General features: G+C 45.7%; 1 protein-coding gene and 1 long non-coding RNA gene across 8 annotated transcripts in view; one reads left to right on the forward strand and one right to left on the reverse strand.

Annotated features, from left to right (window-relative positions):
• Positions 1-14,299: 14,299 nt before the first annotated feature.
• Gm5129 (predicted gene 5129) lies at positions 14,300-14,902 on the reverse strand. The gene has a single exon (NR_028426.1). It is a non-coding gene; the product is annotated as a predicted gene 5129 (long non-coding RNA).
• The window catches only part of Dnajb6 (DnaJ heat shock protein family (Hsp40) member B6), a 50,581-nt gene continuing 45,858 nt past the window's right edge, over positions 14,864-19,586 (forward strand). For 6 of the 7 annotated variants that reach the window (NR_152863.1, NM_001037940.4, NM_001359198.1 and 3 more), the window contains exon 1: positions 14,864-15,082. The gene's annotated coding sequence lies outside the window, so the exon portion shown is untranslated. The remainder of the gene's footprint in view (positions 15,083-19,586) is intronic. The other variant, NM_001378835.1, reaches the window with a different exon arrangement.

Genomic DNA, 19,586 nt, shown 5'->3' on the forward strand with positions numbered 1-19,586 from the left:
TTACTTACTTACTTATTTGTGGTGTGTGTGTGTGGTATGTGTGAATACCTTTGTAAGTGAGTCTGCAGGTCAGAGGATAACTTTTTGGGGTTGGTTCTATACTTCCTGGGTGTGATCCAGGGATTGAGCTCAGATTCTCAGCTTCAAGTGCTTTTACTTTTATACAAGCAAATCTGCCTTCTTTTTTCATCCATTGGCCCTTTCACAGTTGGGAGTGTTGCTGCCACTACCCCCAAAACAAAGCTCTTGGAGCACACCTGAGCTGATCTGGGCAGGTCAGAAACTCACCCTGCTGTGCAAAGATCTGCATCATCATAAATTGGTGTTCTTGCCAGGAGATTTAATTACCCTGCATCTTCTATCTGCATGACAAGACACCCTTCATTCACCTCTTAATTCCTTTTTGCCTGCTTCTCCAACTTCTCTCCACCACCACCCTGCCCCCCTCCCCCCAAGCCTCTTGATCCCTACTAGAAGGACTTAGAACCTCAGTCTCTGTTTTTCTCCGTTAAATAAGTTGTGTCAATTGACCCTAGGGACTAAAGCAAAGATGCAGGTGGAACCTAGATGCATTAAGTAAGGAATTGTTTTTCTTCCTGTTTAGCCAATAGTCATCACAACTCCTTGGGTTAGTCAGTACTGAGCCAACCAGAGGCAAAGATCTAAACTTGAGCTGAAATTCCCTCTGGAGACTGGGGATTGAATGGAACTCTCTGACTGTAGGGAGTTAAAAAGCTGCAAATTTAGAGCCAAAATTAAAACCCCTGAACAGCCAGTTGCTGTTCACCCCTGCTCCTGACCTGACATCCTGTGACTGAAGGCTGGATGTAGTGCATACAGCATTTTATCCCAACACTCAGGCGGCAGCAGCAGGTAAATCTCTGTAAATGTGTCAAACCTGGTCTACATTGCATATTCAGTTCCAGGAGAGCCAGAGCTCCACATTGAGACCCTGTCTCAAACCCAATATGATTTAACAGGAGTTTTTAGCCCAGGCTCAGAAGTTAGTTTGCCACAGAGAAAAGAGGAGTGCCCTGCATGTCCATCTTCACAGTGCTGCCACGGGCTTTGCATTTAGCAGAGGAGGAACTAAGGCAATGGAAGGAAGAGCCTGCACATAGAGCAGTTCAGGCTTAGCGAGCTCCTTCCCATCATAGCCACAGTTCTGTAAAGTGGTCCAAAAAATGCTTCTTCCTATCTTCACTTGCAGAAGGTCACCTTCTCTCCCTGCCCCCCACCCCCACCCCCACAGGGTTTCCAGGGTTTCTCTGTGTGACCCCGGCTGTCCTTGAACTCACTCTGTTGACCAGGCTAGCCTCAAACTCAGAAATCCGCCTGCATCTGCCTCCCGAGTGCTGGGATTAAAGGCGTGCACCACCACGCCCGGCTATAGAGAGGTATTTTACTTTTGTCTGATCTTCCTGAGGGAAGGAAAGCAGTGAATGTGTCAGAGCATGCTCACTCATAGCTGAAATTAAATAGGAGAAAGGTTATTGTGAGAGAGGGTTGGGATGGACCAGCTTGTTTAATGTTTGCAGAAACCTACAGAAAGCTTCCTATAAACAGATGAGTAAGAGTGAGGCCAGTGACACCTGGTTCCTACAAGATAATCACTTCTGTTTTAAGGTGGAGTGTCATCTTGGTGGAAAATTGTCTTTGTCAATGTGACCTCAGCTTTGGGACATGCTTATCTCTCGTTATCTGTGCCTTCAGCCAAAGTAAAAGGCCCAGACACAAAATGAAGACATGGCTCACTGTTTTGTTACAAAAAAAGAAAAAAGAAAAAGTTTTGTTTTGGTGAGTTGGGGGAATTCATGCTGTAGTCTAGGCTGGCCTAGAACTCAATGATCTTCCTTCCTCAGCCTTCTAAGTGCTACAAAGTGAGAAATCAACACACTTTTAGTGAAAACAACCGCTAAGCTAAGTGACTGTTTCAAAACCTTTGGGGTATACTAAATTAGGCCACCATTTTGCACCAACCCAAAGGCCACAACTATCATCAACTAACTAACCTGAGACCTTAGCACTGATGTACCCACTTAGCTGTAACTGTCCCGCCTGATGTTCCTGCATATTTGGTAAATGCACTGATTTATAGTGTTTTGATTTGTGATTATAAAAGTTTATGCCGGGCAGTGGTGGCACATGCCTTTAATCCCAGCACTTGGGAGGCAGAGGCAGGCAGATGTCTGAGTTCAAGGTCAGCCTGGTCTATGAAAGACCCACAATGTGAGGACTCCCCCATGTTCTGACTCAGGAGAGGCAACACCCCAAATCACTCACGAGAACTGGTCTTGATGCAAATTGCAAGAGGACTTTTATTTCAAGAGCACTCTCAGGCCCACAGTCATACACCATGCAGGGGTAGAGGCCCGTGGCGCACTGAGTAGCTGGGTAAGGGGGTATTTAAAGGAAGAAACCACAACTCAAGGGGGTAAGGAGGGCATTGTTGGAAAATACCAAAAATACCAGTTATGTGGAAAGTCAAGACAGTTTTCTATGAGCCTCTAACAATAGCATATTTGCATAGCGGGTTCCAGCAATGGTCAGGGTGACTTTCTTTGAACCTGAACCCAGGAAGCAGGTGGGTGGAGGAATGTCACTGTTTTACATACCTTGGAGCATTGAGTCACAAAGGTCACATTCTCAAGCCTGGGCCTAAAGACCTAGAATTTTTTGTTTTTTATGTTTCACTTTTTCAGTCTACAGAGTGAGTTCCAGGACAGCCAGGGCTACACAGAGAAACCCTGTCTCGAAAAACCAAAAAGAAAAAAAAAAAAAGTTCATGCAATCACTTCTACCTGATGGGACATGCCATTGGGGCAATTGAGTCTGGGTTCCAGTCATCCATTCTACTCAGAATTAACTCTTTTTTTTGAGGGGGTGGGGGAGGTTTTCGAGACAAGGTTTCTCTGTATAGCCCTGGCTGTCCTGGAGCTCACTTTGTAGACCAGGCTGGCCTCAAACTCAGAAATCTGCCTGCCTCTGCCTCCCAAGTGCTGGGATTAAAGGCATGCGCCACCACACCCGGCTCTTTTTTTTTTAATTTATTTATTTAATGTATATGAGTACACTGTCCAACCTTCAGACACATCAGAATAGAGCATCAGATTCCATTACAGATGGTTGTGAGCCACCATGTAGTTGTTGGGAATTGAACTCAGGACCTCTAGAAGAGCAGTTGGTGCTCTTAACCACTGAGCCATCTCTCTGACCCCAGAATAAACTCTTATTCCCTTTGAAGCAAGAACTGTGTTTTATTCTATGGGCAATGGTGGAACCCTGAATACAGCTCTGTCTCTAGACCACTATCCACAGAAGATATGCCTGCCTAGCCCTATACAACAGCAGGGCCTGACTTCAGACATACGAGTGTCTCAGTCACAAGGCAGCAAGAATACACTTTATCTAACTACTCTGTATTAAAGGCCACAGAAACATCAGAAGTTATCCTTAGTCATGGAAGAAGCTTAAGGCCAGCTTGCGCTATATAAAAGATTCTGTCACAAGAAAGAGAGGAGAAAAGGAAAAGAGGAAGGAGAAAACAGAGAGACAGAAAATGAAAAAAGAAAGGGCAGGGCAGTGGTGGCACACAACTTTAATCCTAGCATTTGGGAGGCAGAGGCAGGCAGATTTCTGAGTTCGAGGCCAGCCTAGTCTACAGAGAAAGTTCCAGGACAGCCAGGGCTACACAGGGAAACCCTGTCTCAAAAAAACAAAAACAAAACCAAAACAACAACAACAAAAACCCCAAAAAACAAACAAACAAAAAAAGAAAGAGAGAGAAAGAGAAAGAGAGAGGAAGGGAGGGAGGGATGAAAGAAGGAAGGAAGGAAGGAAGGAAGGAAGGAAGGAAGGAAGGAAGGAAGGAAGGAAGGAAGGACTGTGGTCTAGGGGGTTTACCCTGGGTTTAACCCTAAGTACCACCAAAACAAACAAACAAACCTAGTTCTGAAAACATTCCTAATTATGACACCTCCTCAACCTGCCCGCCTTAATTATGTGGCCAGGGCTGGCTACAGGAATGCTAGCTAAGAGCTCTGACCTGAGATTCTATTTCTGAGAATACAATTCCTACCTTATTCTTTCTCTAGAATTTAAAACACTCTCCAAACCAGGAAATCTGTGTCATGAGCTCCCCTAAGTCCCCACATCTACCCGAGGGGGCAAGGGCGTGCTGGGATTAGTTTACATCTATCTACCCTGGAAATCTGGCCTTGGAACCTGAGAGACACTGTAGGTCTTTGCCCGACACCTCCCTGCAGAGGCGTCTGCAGGTCACCAGCCCTTTCAGTACCCTCCACTGTCACACCACAGGCTGGAGTTATGTCCAATGTGTATTGCCCAGCTGACTGGCAGTTTGGGGGAGCCTGAACAGATGGGGGTGGTTAGAGTAGAGTGGTGTTGAAGCTCTGTGTCAAACAGTCACATGAGCCCGCCAGGAGCATCTTGGAGCGTAAGTATTCTCTTCAGGATCATTAATCCCAAGAGGGAATCCCAGGAGGTAGAAAGGATGAGACTCATGGTTGGGCTTCATTATTTGCCACCTTGGCACCCTAACAATGAGACCATCATGACTTCATTCTTAGGAATGAGAAACACAGCTGCTGTAATTTTCCTACTTCAAAACAATTTTACTCTGAAGTAAGGAAAAGTACCAAGCTAAGGGAAACAGGACTTTCCTGTTCTCAGGCTCCTTTTGGACCTGGCTTTCCTGAAGTAGACTTCTTCTTGGTTGTTTTAAATGATTTATTTACTTCTATTTTATGGGCATTGGTGTTTTGCCTGCACATATGTGTTGGATCTACTGGGACTGGAGTTACCATCAGTTGTAAATTGACTTGTGGGTGCTCCTGTCTGTAAGCATAACTGAGACCTTCAGAAGAGCAGTCAGTGCTCTTGCCCCCTGAGCCATCTCGCCAGCCCTATAATTTTCTTCTTCAACACAGGGCCTCATGTAGCCAAGACTAGTCCTGAGCTCTTGACTCTTCTGCCTCTGCTTCCAAACTCCAACTATGACAGGGAGTATGTGCCATACCCTGCACAAAGCCTCTCTCTCTCTCTCTCTCTCTCTCTCTCTCTCTCTCTCTCTCTCTCTCTCTCTCTCTCTCCAGGTCACAGCCCTGAGATGCCTACAACCACCAACCACATTTACCCAGCTTGGTGACCCTGCTGTCATTCCACCCACAGGAGATGTGAACAGGGCTCACATGACCCCACTAGAAAAGCAAGACTCTGAAGGCTAGAGAGATGACTCAGCAATTAAGAATGCATACTTCTAAATTGGGCGTGCTGGTGCACGCCTTTAATCCCAGCACTCGGGAGGCAGAGGCAGGTGGATTTCTGAGTTCGAGGCCAGCCTGGTCTACAAAGTGAGTTCCAGGATAGCCAAGGCTCTACAGAGAAACCCTGTCTCGAAAAACCAAACCAAAAAAAAAAAAAAAAAAGAATGCATACTTCTTTTCCACAGGACCTGAGTTCAATTCTCAACATATATTTTAGCAAGCCAGTCAGGCAGCTCATACGTGCCTGTAGAGATCAATGAATGTACAAACCCATGCACACTCATACACATAATTTAGAAAGAAGGGATAGGCTGGAGAGATGGCTCAGTTGTTAAGAACACATAGTGACATAGTGCTTACCTGCAAAGCTCCTCGATTAAGTACTCAGCATCCATGTGGTGGCTTACTATGGCTCCAGTTCTTGAGAATCTGGCACTCTCTTCTGGAACCTGAAGTGATTAGTTCCTGTAGCAAGGTAGAACTTCCAGTGGAAAGATAAGGACACCAACCCACCCACAAAACTTTCGACCCTATATTTGTCCTGTTTATAAGCAGGGATAAAGATGGAACAGACACTGAGGGAATTGCCAATCAATAACTGGCCCAACTTGAGACCCATCCCATGAGCAAGAACTAATCCCTGACACTATTATGATACTTTGTTATGTTTATAGACAGGAGCTAGCATAACTGTCCTCTGAGAGGCTCTACCTAACATGTGCCCTTCCTCCAGCCTTGAGTAAGCTAAACAAACCCCTGATGGTTTTACAACCTAGCTGGAGTCACCTGGCCTCACTGCCTTTGCAATTTCCTACAGGAGCTTTGAGAAGTTGACCATTTGCCGAGCTTGCTTTGCAACTCAGTCCAGCTAAAACAAAGGATGGGTCTGTGGGTTTTCCCTATATAAATGCAGACCTGAAAATTAAGCTTTGAGCCTTGATCAGAAACCTTTGTCTTGGCTTCATTCCCACCCCCCACCCCCACCCTTGTCCTTTTTTATTTCCAGCCTCCTTATCTGGTACCCAGTTCAACCAAAGCTGCTGGACAGCTACACCAACAGCTGACTGAAACAGATATAGAAACCCCATAGCAAAACATTGGACAGACCTTGGGGAGTCTTATAGAAGACTTGGGGGTAGGACTGAGGGACCCAGAGGGGATAGTAACTCTACAGGAAGACCAACAGAGTCAACTAACTTGGACCCTTGGGGACTCTAAGACTAAACCACCAATCAAAGAGCATACACGGGTGGACTAGGTCCCCCCACACATAAATAACTCTATCTTCACGTTGGTCCCCCAACAACTGGAGCAAGGGGAGGGGGGAGGGCTGTCCCTAAATCTGCCTGTGGATTCTGTTCCTCTAACAGGGCTGCTTTGTCTGACCTCAGTGGGAAATGCTGTAAGACTCAAAGTGAGCCTCAGCTACTGGGAGACCCTCAAGTGAGACTTGAAAATGAAGTTCAATACAAAAGCAAGAGGTTTATTTTTCCAGCATGCTGGCTGGGGTTGTCCTGCACCCAAAGGCGACCCCTTCTCTTTCTTTCATAAGCTGTTTGTTTGTTTAATTTTTTGAGACAGAGTTTCTCTGTGTTCCCCTGGCTGTCCTGGAACTCACTCTGTAGACCAGGCTGGCCTCGAACTCAGAAATCTGCCTCTCTCTGCCTCCCAAGTGCTGGGATTAAAGGTGTGTACCACCACGCCTGGCTCATAAGCTTTTTATACAATATTTGAGGGCAGATTATAGCAACAGCAACTAGGCATGTAATGATTGGTGGTTCTGGTGACCTTTACATTAATCTCAGCACTTGGAAGGCAGAGGCAGGCAAATTTCTGAGTTCGAGACCAGCCTGGTCTACAGAGTGAGTTCCAGGACAGCCAGGGCTACACAGGGAAACCCTGCCTTGAAAAAAAAAAAAAAAAAAAAGCAAAAATAAATAAATAAATAAATAAATAAAATAAATGACAACATTTAATTGAAGCTGGCTTACAGGTTCAGAGGTTTAGTCCATTATCATCAAGGTGGGAGCATGGCAGCATCCAGGCAGGCATGGTGCAGGCAGAGCTGAGAATTCTACATCTGAAGGCTGCTAGTGTAAGACTAATTTCCAGGCAGCTAAGATGAGGGTCTTATGCTCACACCCACAGTGACTACACCTCCTAACAGTGCCAGTCCCTGGGCTAAGCATATACAATCTTTTTTTTTTTTAAAGATTTATTTATTTATTATATGTAAATACACTGTAGTTGTCTTCAGATACACCAGAAGAGGGCATCAGATCTCATTACGGGTGGTTGTGAGCCACCAAGTGGTTGCTGGGATTTGAACTTCGGACCTTCGGAAGAGCAGTCGGGTGCTCTTACCCACTGAGCCATCTCACGAGCCCCGCATATACAATCTTATTTAACAGTCTTATTTAACCCAGGCTGGCCTCAAATTTGCTATGTAGCTGAGGGTGACTGAATTCCTGCCACAATCTCCCGAGGGCTGGGATTACATGTGTGTTCTACCATTCTAAAATTTATGTGGTGCTTGGAATTGAACCTAGGCCTTTGGGCATGCTGGGCAAGTACTTAACTTCTTTTCTCTTTTATTTATTAATTCTTTTGGTTTTGTATGACAGGGTTTTTCTGTGTAACCACCCTAACTCTCCTGGAACTCACTTTGTAGACAAGACTGGCCTCAAACCCACAGAGATCCACCTGCCTCTGTCCCCCTCCTTAAAGGTAAATGCCACCACCACCCAGCTTCTCTTCTTTTCTCTTCTCTTACCCCCCCAACACCTGCCCCCTTCTCCTCTCTCTCTCTCTCTCTCTCTCTCTCTCTCTCTCTCTTTCTCTCTCTCTCTCTCTCTCTCTCCTTCTTTCTTTCTTTCTTTCTTTCTTTCTTTCTTTCTTTCTTTCTTTCTTATAGGGTCTCACTGTGTAGCTCAGGCTGGCCTGAAACCTCAGATCCCCCTGCCTCAGCCTACCCACTATGGAGATACAGGGGTGTTTGTGACAGGGTCATGTTACTGGGTGAGTGGTGGGGAAGCTGCACAGTTTGGATTGAATACTTCCATGTTCTTAGTAGATGTCTTATTCATAAAAAATTAATTTCTGGGCTTGAGAGATGGCTCAACAGTTAAGAGCACTGACTACTCTTCCAAAGGTCCTGAGTTCAAATCCCAGGCTCTGGTCTTCCCACCTTCAAGTGAGTGACAAGATTTAGCATCAGAAACAGGAAATGAATCAGGGCTGGGTGCTGCTCAAGGATCCTCCTCAGTTCCTGTAAAATGCCAGAAGCCTTGGGACCCAGCCTCAGGCACCACAACCCTCTAGTAATAATAAATAATAACATAATTCAAAAAGAAAGAAAAAACTGGAGGCAGGCATGTGACTATGTGATGTCATGTAGAAGGGACCGACTTTTAAAGAGTTTATTTATTTATTTATTTATTTATTTAATGTAGATGATGTGTACACTGTGGCTGTCTTCAGACACACCATAAGAGGGCATCAGATCTCACTACGGATGGTTGTGAACCACCCTGTATAGTTGCTGGGAATTAAACTCAGGACTTTTGGAAGAACAGTCAGTGCTCTTAACTGCCAAGCCATCTCTCCAGTCCCAGACTGTACCTTTATCCCCAGCACCTGAAGCAAGTGGATCTATGAGTTTGAGGCCAGTTTGGTCTACATAGTCAGTTCTAGGACAGCCAGGGCTACCTAGAGAGAAACAAAAATAAACAAAAAACAAAACAAAAACAAATAACCAAGAAGTTGTGGCACACACCTTTAATCTCAGCACTTGGGAGGCAAAGGCAGGTGGATTTCTGAGTTCAAGGCCAGCCTGGTCTACAGAGGAAGTTCCAGGACAGCCAGGGCTACACAGAAAAACCCTGTCTCGAAAAACCAAACCAACCAACCAACCAAAAATAGAAATACCGCCGGGCATGATGGTACATGCCTTTAATCCCAGCACCCAGGAGGCAGAGGCAGGCAGAATTCTGAGTTCAAGGCCAGCCTGGTCTACAAAGCGAGTTCCAGGACAGCCAGGGCTATACAGAGAAACCCTGTCTCGAAAAACCACACACACACACACACACACACACACACACACACACACAATCCTACAAAAATAAACAATTAAAATATGTTGTTAGGTCCATCAGAGAACTCTCAGCTATAGGCTTCAACTACTATCTAATAGCATTTTTAAACCTTTGATTATTTCAGAATAGGGGTTAAATTAGGATATTCCAAAGGATTTTTTTTTTTTTTTTTTTTTTTTTTTTTTTTTTTGCTATTTATCACCATGTTAGGAATGTGACGGGGGGGGGGGGGGGAGTCAAGGAATGGCTATTTAGTGGACTAAAGAGAGCCTAAGATAAATTGTAATTAGGTTCTGGACTTGCAACTACTATCCACAGTCATTGAAGTTTTAATTAATCAGCCTTTGCAGGCACAGCTTCTTTGCAGGGATTCTCCTGCTATAAAAGGACACAAACTTATTAGGGATGATCCCTCCCCCCTCCCACATACCCTCTGATCTCAACTCTAGCAGAAGTCTTGCTTCTTGTCTCTGAGGAGAATTTGCACCAGGGCACAGGCAGAGCAAACTAATAATAAAGGTTTACTTCCGTGGATGAGAAAGCAAGAGTGGAAAGTCCTTTGAGTCTCCAGACGGAAGGCAGACAGGCTGGGCAACAAAAGCAGAAGCCTAGTTAGTGTGGTATCTGGGATCTTATGTCTTGGTCTACCATGTCTCCTCTGGGCTGTTCTCCTTCCTTGAACATTCAGAAGCTTTTCCAGAAGCTTCTTCCTCATTCATAGCTCAGGCTGTTACAGTCAGATGATTAACCACGAGGAAGCAGTTGACAGGGACTGTTTGTGGGACATTCCACAAGGTCTGAACTATCTTAGGATCCCGTCACATAGCACAGTGACTGGGAGCTTGAGAAGACTGAGACAGTGATAGCAGGTGAGGGAGGCTGGGAGATGGCTCAGCAGGGAAAGGTGGGGGTTGTGCAAGCCTACCCGATGACCTGGGTTGAATCTCAAGAACCAAGAAAAGGCTCCTCTGCAGTACACAGAGTGTGGGAGCAGCAGGATAGACCCTGCTTCAATAAGGTGAAAGAACACAAGAGACTCCTTCCCAAGGATACTGAGGCTCACAGAGGCAAGCATGAAGGAACACACACACACACACACACACACACACACCAAAAAACATAGACAAAGCAAACCAAAAGAACAGCTGGGCATGGTGTCCCATCCTTTAAGTTTGAATGAATCCAAGACTAGGGAGGCAGAAGCAGGTGGGTCACCATTAGTGAGTCAAGCTAGCCATGGCTTCATAGTAAGACCTTGTTTCAAAACAATAAAACTAGGGCTAAGGTGATGCCAGGTGACTGGTGCTGCCTATGAAGTGAAGCCTTTAATTTTAGGACTTCAGAGGCAGAGACAGGTGGATCTCTGCAAATTCAAGGCTACAGAGTGAGCCAGGCATGGTGGCGCATGCCTTTGATCCCAGCACTTGGGAGGCAGAGGCAGGCGGATTTCTGAGTTCAAGGCCAGCCTGGTCTACAAAGTGAGTTCCAGGACAGCCAGGGCTATACAGAGAAACCCTGTCTCGAAAAACAAACAAACAAACAAACAAACAAACAGGCTACAGAGTGAGACCCTGTCTCAAAACAAAAGAAAAAAGAAAAAGAGAAAGAGCAAGCAAGCAAGCAACCTGGGTGTTAAGTGGTTCGTGCCTGTAATCCTAACACCTGACAGGCAGAAGAGGCCCGTGCAGAAACACTGCTGTGAGTTTCTGCACATACTACAGGGCAAGACCCTGCCTGGAAAAAAGGTTCTTAATAGCTATGCTTGGTGAGACTCCTGCAATCTCAGCACTTGAGAGTTGAAGGCAGGAACATCAGGAAATGGTCTTCTGGCTACATAGGGAGTCTGCAGCTTCCCTGAGAAACATTGTCTAGGAAGGAAGGAAGGAAGGAAGGAAGGAAGGAAGGAAGGAAGGAAGGAAGGAAGGAAGGGAAAACATAGAAGGGGTATTCTACCAGGCAGTAGCTAAACAACGTTTTTTGAAACACTTGAACACTGAACTTTGAAACAGCTTGGATCACTGAATAGCTTTGATTTCTTTCTGTAAGCCTTAGAGCATGGGATTTTTCTATTCACTGGCCTGGTTGGAGCCAAAAGCCCAGTTTTCAGGAAGAGCTGGTTTGCTTGGAGCTCTGTCACAAGTGTGTTTCACTTTGGGGCATTTCCTATGAGTGACTGATTTACTCTTTTGGTGTCCTATGCAGGAGCTCAATACAAAGAACTTTATTAAATCTAGAGCAGCTGCCGGGCAGTGGTGGCGCACGCCAGCACTTGGGAGGCAGAGACAGGCAGATTTCTGAGTTTGAGGCCAGCCTGGTCTACAAAGTGAGTTCCAGGACAGCCAGGGCTACACAGAGAAACCCTGTCTCGAAAAACAAAAACAAAAACAAACAAACAAACAAAAAATCTAGAGCAGCTAAATTACAGAGGAACCACCCCTGTTCCTAAGTTATATGATAAATGCTTGGAGGGAAAATATAACATTTGCATCCTACTCTGTTTTCTTTTTCTCTCTTCCTTTTTGGGGGGGGGGGTTGGGGGGGGTGAGGTAGGAGAATTTTTTGGTTTGTTTGTTATCCAAGATAACCAGCCTGCCAAGATTCCACAAATCTATCCTACTTGTAAAACTTTGCAGCACATCTTTTAATCTCCCCAACCTGGTAAAATTTTGTTTGTACAAAAGCACCACTGCCTTTCTGGAACCTGTTGGCCTCCCATGTCTTTTTCCTTTCTTTGCACCAACTCTTTAAAAACTAGCCAGCTGCCGGGCGTGGTGGCACACGCCTTTAATCCCAGCATTCGAGAGGCAGAGGCAGGTGAATTTCTGAGTTTGAGGCCAGCCTGGTCTACAGAGTGAGTTCCAGGACAGCCAGGAGTACACAGAGAAACCCTGTCTCAAAAAAAAAAAAAAAACCAAAAAATCAAAAACCAACCAAACAACAACCCCCCCCCCCCCAAAAAAAAAAGGAAAAAAAAAAAAAACCCTAGCCAGCCACAAGACTGAGGTCAGATTGTCCCAGCCAAAGGGAAAAAGATACAAATCTGAACTTGTGTTATGCTTGCTAGCTTAGTTTGGGTCATGGCACACTATTCTGCAAAGAGAAATTAACTCTGTTTGTGTGTCTTTGTTGTCACTGAGAAAAATGTCTTCAAGAGATTGAACCCAGGAGCTGGTGCACACAAGGCTTGTCTGGAGCCCTGGCTTATACTCCCAGATCCATGAACACTTTTTTTCCAAATTGTTCAGTCAAGGGGTGTTGAATATGGTGGCTCTTACCTGTAATTTCTAATTTCTGGAGGTTAAGGCAAGAAGATTATCTCAAGGTTGTTGCCAGTGAGGTCTACACAAACAAGACAGTAAGACTTTGCCTCAAAAAAAAAAACAAAACAAAACAAAAAAAAAAAAAACAAAAATCAAAAACCAAAAAACAAAACAAAAAACCAGGAAATGGAAGTGATGCCTGAGGATTTCTTTTCAGAGACCTATATTTTTTTTTTCATTTTTTTTTCCGCTTTTTTTAAAAACAGAAGTCTCATTCTATATATTCTGTAGTCTTGGATGAACTGACCTCACAGAGATCCTCCACCTCTACCTCCCAAATTCTGGGATTAATAAGGTGTTCATTGGGGCTGGAGAGATGACTCAGTGGTTAAGAGCACCAACTGCTCTTCCAAAGGTCCTGAGTTCAAATCCCAGCAACCACATGGTGCCTCACAACCAACCGTAATGAGATCTGATGCCCTCTTCTGGTGCATCTGAAAACACCTACAGTGTACTTAGATATAATAATAAACAAACAAACAAACAAGGTGTTCATTCCCAGCCCCCAAAAGACTTTAATATAGATTTAATATCATGGGTCTTTTGAAAGCTCTGGGGAAAGATAAAACTAGGTCTACATGCAAACATGCACATGTCTGGAGTGAATCACATCCCCTGGAGCTGGAGTACTAGGCAGTTGTGGATCACCTGATATGGGTGTTGGGAATTGAACTCAGATCCTCTAGAAAGAGCAACTAATGTTTTTTACTGAGTCATCTCCTCAGACCCTGTGTTAGAATTCTTTTTTTTTTTTTTTTTTTTTTTTCTGAGACAGGGTTTCTCTGTGCAGCCCTGGCTGTCCTGGAACTCACTCTGTAGACCAGGCTGGCCTGGAACTCAGAAATCTGCCTGTCTCTGCCTCCCAAGTGCTGGGATTAAAGGCATTTGCCACCACTGCCCTGCGTGTTAGAATTCTTAAATGTCATGTGGCAAGAGGCTTCAGCCAGACTCTGAGGCGAGGGGACTCCTTTCCCTATTCTCTACCTTATAACTGGCTTTGTCTTTCGGCGCTGCTTCAATAGAAAGCTTGGGTTGCTGGGCTGTCAGCCCTGGAGTATGCAAGCACACACACCTTCCACTCGTCACTAGGCCAGACTCCTTGATTCCTGCCATTGAGGGTGGTAGTGGGTAAGATTGAGAGCAGAAAGGTGGAAGGAGAGGTGGAGGAAGGTAAAGGAAAGGGCGGGAACTTTTGTGCTTAGTTTTCATTTCAGTCTTGGACAGCCATCTTGTAGGGCTGAAAGTCAATTAGAAAAGAGATCTGGCCAAATTCTATGTTTCACAAAAGGGGAAGTGTAGTGTTTGGGAACCTTGGGGGCAGAACAGAAGCAAGGAGACAAGGAGCCATTCTGGAGGGTTCTATCTGGAGTTGAGTATATCCTACATGTGAGGGAGCATCCAAGGATCTGTGACTTCAGATCATGGGTCTCCACATCTTCTGTGCTTGTCCTTCTCAGGCGTTGAGAAGGTGGGCGTCCAACCATAACATTCTGAGATCAATATGTTCTCTTTCATTCTTACTTTCCAGTGCAGTGTTAGCTAACCTTTTGAAACTTACTGGGCAAGATGAAAAACTACTCATCCTATGGGTGTAAGTGGGGGTGGGGTGAGGATTTAAATGTCTATTTATTTATACAGGAGCTTATTGATTTATTGAGACAGGAGCTTATTGTGGGATCTGATGTCCTTCTCGGGTGTGTCCGAAGACAGTACATTCACATACAAAAAGTAAATACATCTTTAAAATAACCGTGTTTGAAATCTAGACCCTGGATTCAGCACTGCGAGTTGGTAATGATGAGGCCTCTCACGGTTCACTCTAAGTCGGGCCTGCTTGTTGGGTCGGCCGAACCTCGGGACCACAATTCTCCAAGTCCATAGGAGTGTGAGTCATACTACGCTATCAGGTCCTTATCTCCGAATCCACTGTGTCAGAGGCTGTGAGCGTCCTTCCTCCCAGCCTGCTTCCGGGCAAACGCAGGCTCCTTGGTTCGGCTACAGTCGCCTCAGGCTTTAGAGCCCTCCAGGCACAGAGCTTGCGCAAGGGGACGCTTCCCGCCCTATTCAGCCACCTTCGCCTATGTAAACCCTCCAGAATCCCACCGTCCTCAGCTCCGAGAATCTTCCGGAACGCTAGACCAGCGCTATCAAGTCCGACGCGCACGGAGGCTGCTGCGCACGTTAGCTTCAGGGCCGGGCGGAAGTCGACGTCGCCGGGCCGCGCCGCCACCGCGTGACGCACTTCCTGTTTGTTGTTGGAGAAAAGAAGAGAAAGGAAAGCGCGAGGAGACGCCGCCGCCGCCACCGCCACCAGCGCAGCTGTGCCACAGCCGCGAGGAGACCGGCCGCCTGACTTCCCTCCTCGCTGGCCGCCGTGTCCTCGGTGAGGGTCCGCGAGCCGCGGCGAAAAGCAGGGTTGACTACGGCGGGAGGGGAAGGCCTGCGAATGGGCTAACCCGCTTGGCTCCCGGAATACGGGTGCAGGAACCGGGTCGACAGTGGGGCCGGTACTGCTCACAAGGCCGAACGGGTTCCAGTCTAGGCTGTAGTCTTGTGTCTAGGTCTGGGGCTTAAGGTGTTCCTGGTCTGGGCCGGTTGTAGATTGGGTCTGTGGAGAGCGTTTGCCGTTCTTGGTCAGGCCTAGCTCGGGGCTTAGCTGCGGTCCGCTTCCCTAGTTCTCTGGTCGAAGGTGGCGGTTGGGTCCGGCACGCGCTAGGTCGGCCGCAGAGCTCCAGGAGTAGGCAAGGCTGGTGTCACCCAGTCCTGGCGTCCTCACTGCATTCTGCAAGCAAGGGGTCAGGTGGCCTGCGAAGAGCAGGACTCCCATGGAAGGCGCAATCACCGGCCCAGGCCTCCAGGCAGCGAAGGGGGCCGGGTGGGAAGGCCAAGGCGGTTTCCAGGGACTGTTGGGAAGTTTGCTAGGCGACCCGCCTGGCTCAGCTTACTTTTAAAACTAGTTTGATGTTGGCCTCGAAGGTTGCTTTGCTGTGGTTTACGTAACAAAGTTTATGTAACTGGAGTTTACACTAAGTCTTAATTTACTTCGGTTGTGTTGACAAGGAACTCTGCACTGCAAACTAAAAGGTCTTAAAAACTTTGGAGATGGAGTTTTTTTTTTTTTTTTTAAACAGGAGGGGTTTGTCAAGTTTTAAAAGCTTTGTTACCGAAGAAGTTGTATGTGAACCGTTGAAAGGGAATGGTGGGGATGGTCCCACCTTCTAAGGTGGGGAGTGCCTGCCCAGTGCAGCCACTTTGGTTTTTTTGTAACGTCTTTATTTGAACCTTAGATTTGTGGTTAGGGTTTACGCATTCTAGGCCGTAGAATCTCAGGACGCTCAGCTTGCTAGGGAAGTGATACCAACTTTAAGGCAACTGTTTTAGTAGAAATATTGGACATAAAAGCCAGAGGAGGGAACAACCTAAAGAACAAGCGCCCTGATATTTGAACTTAGTCTGTTCTTGTTTGTAAAGTAAACCCCACAGTAGACTTACTGATTCCTGGAAGGACTCCTTTGTTGTACTTTGGGATATCGCCACCACAGGCCGAATTGCCCTCCGGTGTGTGATTACGGTGTCATCAGTACACACACTTGGGTGGAGCTTTGGAATTAGGAAGAACATGAAAGAAATATGGGAAGAAATGCTGCCTTTTGTAGGTATGGTTGACTTGGAAGTTTCAGTCTTCTCTTCACTCTTGCCCAGGCAGACCATGCCTGTCTTTTTGTTTGTTTGTTTGTTTGTTTTTGAGACAGGGTTTCTCTGTAGCCCTGGCTGTCCCTGAACTCACTTTGTAGACCAGGCTGGCCTTGAACTCAAATCTACCTGCCTCTGCCTCCCAAGTGCTGGGATTAAAGGCGTGTGCCACCACGCCCGGCTTGCAAACTTTTTTGGTATTGTTTTGTGTACCCCTGGCTGTCCTGGAACTCACTTTGAATAGCAGCCTGATACCAAACACAGAACTCTGCCTCCTGCTGGGATTAAAAAAAGGTGTGCACCCTCTGCACCAGCCACATCTTTAGAATTGTAAAGAAGGCACTTTGTTATCCCTGTCCACTATTGGTGTGATAGCGTGTGCCTTTTACATTATTTAATACTCAAGGATGTGCGTGTACTTTTAGACCTTGTCTGATGCCTTTCTAAAGAACAAGCAAATAGAACAGAATTGTCCTTTCGACTTGGTTCTGCTTTGCAGGATTCTTAAAAACTGACACTTTGAAAATGATTGTATGTTAAGTCTTAAATTTACCCAGGACACCATCTGGTAGTGAAGGGCCTACAGTTAAAGGCAGGATTTTGTAGGAGGGATTAGAGTGGCAAATTAATATTATTTTCATGTATAGAGTTTAAGAGAGTAACTTTGGGAATAAAGTCACAGTGAGCTGTGTAGTGTTGTGTGGGTCCTTGATACCAGTAATTCAAGAGGGTGAGGTAGAATTTTAGGTAGAGGCCATCTTGGCCTGTAAAGTGAGACTCTACTTCAAGCAGTAAGCCTGAGGTTAACCAGAAACGAGCTGGTGAGAACAAGACGGAAATGTTACTGTTGTAATTGGGCTGGTGAGGTGGTTAAACACCTAAAGCATAGGAAGAAGGCCTGAGGACTAGAGTTGGAACCCAAATAAGGATGGCAGGAGGGCATTGACTCAAAGTTGTCGTGTGGACTCCACAGGTGTGCCCCTCCCCTAATGAGCGTGGGAGGGAGAAATGGACCATTTTCTCCTGAAGCCACAGTGTACTGTTTCTGAGTGCTCCCCAAGCATGTTTAAGTCTGCTAAAAATCCTTTTTTTGGAGGTGGTGGTGGTGGGGGAGCCTGGAGACTGACTTAGTAGATAAGCCAGCTAGTAGCTAGTTGGATTTGTTTGTTTCTTCAGAGACAGGGTCTCTGTAGCCCTGGCTGTCCTTGGTTGAACAGCCTGGCCTGGCCTCACAAATATCCTCCAGTTTCTGCCTCCCAAGAGCTGGGATTAAAGGAATGCACCACCATGTCTGGTCTAGGAATTTCGTTTTTATTAGATAGACCTATGGATAAAGTGTTCTGTCAAACTCTAATTTTGAGAGCTGGGTGTGGTCATGCACACCTTTAATCCCAGCACTCGGGAGGCAGAGGCAGGTGGATTTCTGAGTTCGAGGCCAGCCTGGTCTACAAAATGAGTTCCAAGACAGCTAGAGCTACACAGAGAAACCCCGCCTCGAAAAAACAAACAAACAAACAAAACAAAACAAAACAAAACTCCATAATTTTGGATGACCAAGGAAGAGCACATGACTATTTTCATATGTTGCTCCTACCTGAGAGTGCAAAATGCTAAAATACTTTTTATCTCCTAGGGTTACAGGTTCATCTAAAGAGGATTTTGTTCCATGTACTTCAGTTGGCTATAGGGTAGTTTTCTCTTAAAAGTACTCTCTAATCCAAGTCATAAAGACCTTTTCAGGCATTGTGAATAAATGCCATTGATTCTGGCTTCAACTGCTTAACTGTGATGTATTAAATAATAGTATTAAATGCTAGGGTCTTCAGAAAGGTTCCTTTATGAAACACGTGATTTTTGTCCCCTGTAAAATTTTGTATTTTGGGGGGAAAGGGGATGATATTGAACCTGAAAAAAGTTGCATGTGAGGTATAGGTGTGTGTATGTGAGGGTGTGTATGTGTGTGTGTATGTGTATGTGAGGGTATGTGTATGTGAGGGTGTCCTAGTGCTTTTGGAGGCCAGGGGTGGCCATTGGGTGTCCTCATTGCTTTCACACCTCCCCCCCCCCCAATAGAGGTTTCCCACTGAATCCAGGGGCTCACCAAATGGCTACATTGGCTGTTGAGATGTATCACACAGATTTGCCTCCAGCCCTCCTGCTCTGGCTAAATGTGGGTGGTGGTGATCTGGATCTGTTGTAACTGCTTGCTTTGCAGGCACTTTACTGCTACCACAGCCTGCTCTCAACCCCAGGGTTTTTCTCAGTAGTAAGTTTTGAGTCAGGGTGTCACTGAATTGTTCAGACTGGTCTCAGTACTTGTTCCTAGCAGGCTTGTGGTTGTGCACACCTTTGGGAGGCACACAGGCAGGCAGGCAAGGCGAATCTCTAGTTCAGAAGCTAATCTGGTCTACACAGAGAAACCCTGTTTCAAAACAAAACAACAAACTAAACCAAAACAAAAGTTGTCCCTAATCCTAGCTAAAATTCTCTTAACCCTCAAAGGTATGTATTTGTGTATTGTGTATCCCCTCACCCACTCAGGCAGATTTGACAGATGTTTAGTCTGTGGAGGTTGGAGAACAATTAGTAGGAGTTTTTCCATTTGGGCCCTGGGGATTGAATTGAGGCTTGGAGACAAGTGCTGAGGTCTGAGTATATTTAATATATTTTGGGAATTCATAAGATGATGATGATGAAAACAATGATACTGGACTTATAATTTATTTCCTTCCAAGTTAATTTGTTACTGCTTTGACCATTGAAGTTTTTGTTAATATTTCCATGGTTTGGAATTTTATTACTACCTCTGCCCCCTAGCTAGCTTTTTGTAGGACTGCCTCACCTGGCCTGGTTCTCTTCACATTTGTTTCCTGCTTCCATTGTCAAGAAAATAGTACTACATTTACTTAGTTTGATGCTACCACATAAATTGAACTCCCACGAGATTTTTTTAATCCTCCCCCCCCCCCCCAGGACAGGGTCTTGCTACAAGTAGTGCTAGTCGGCCTGTAATCGAATATGTAGCTTAGGTTAATTTTGAACTCTCATCTGCTGGACTTTGCCTCCCAAGTGCCTAAATTAAAAGCGTTTGCCACCATGCCCCGTGAAACTTACTAAAATTTTTTTTCTTGTTTTTGTTTTTGGAGGCAGGGTAGCCTAGGCTGCCTGGAATTTTCTATGTAGACCATGCCAGA

This window comes from Mus musculus, chromosome 5 (genome assembly GCF_000001635.26).
Source record: "Mus musculus strain C57BL/6J chromosome 5, GRCm38.p6 C57BL/6J".
Lineage (NCBI taxonomy): Eukaryota > Metazoa > Chordata > Mammalia > Rodentia > Muridae > Mus > Mus musculus.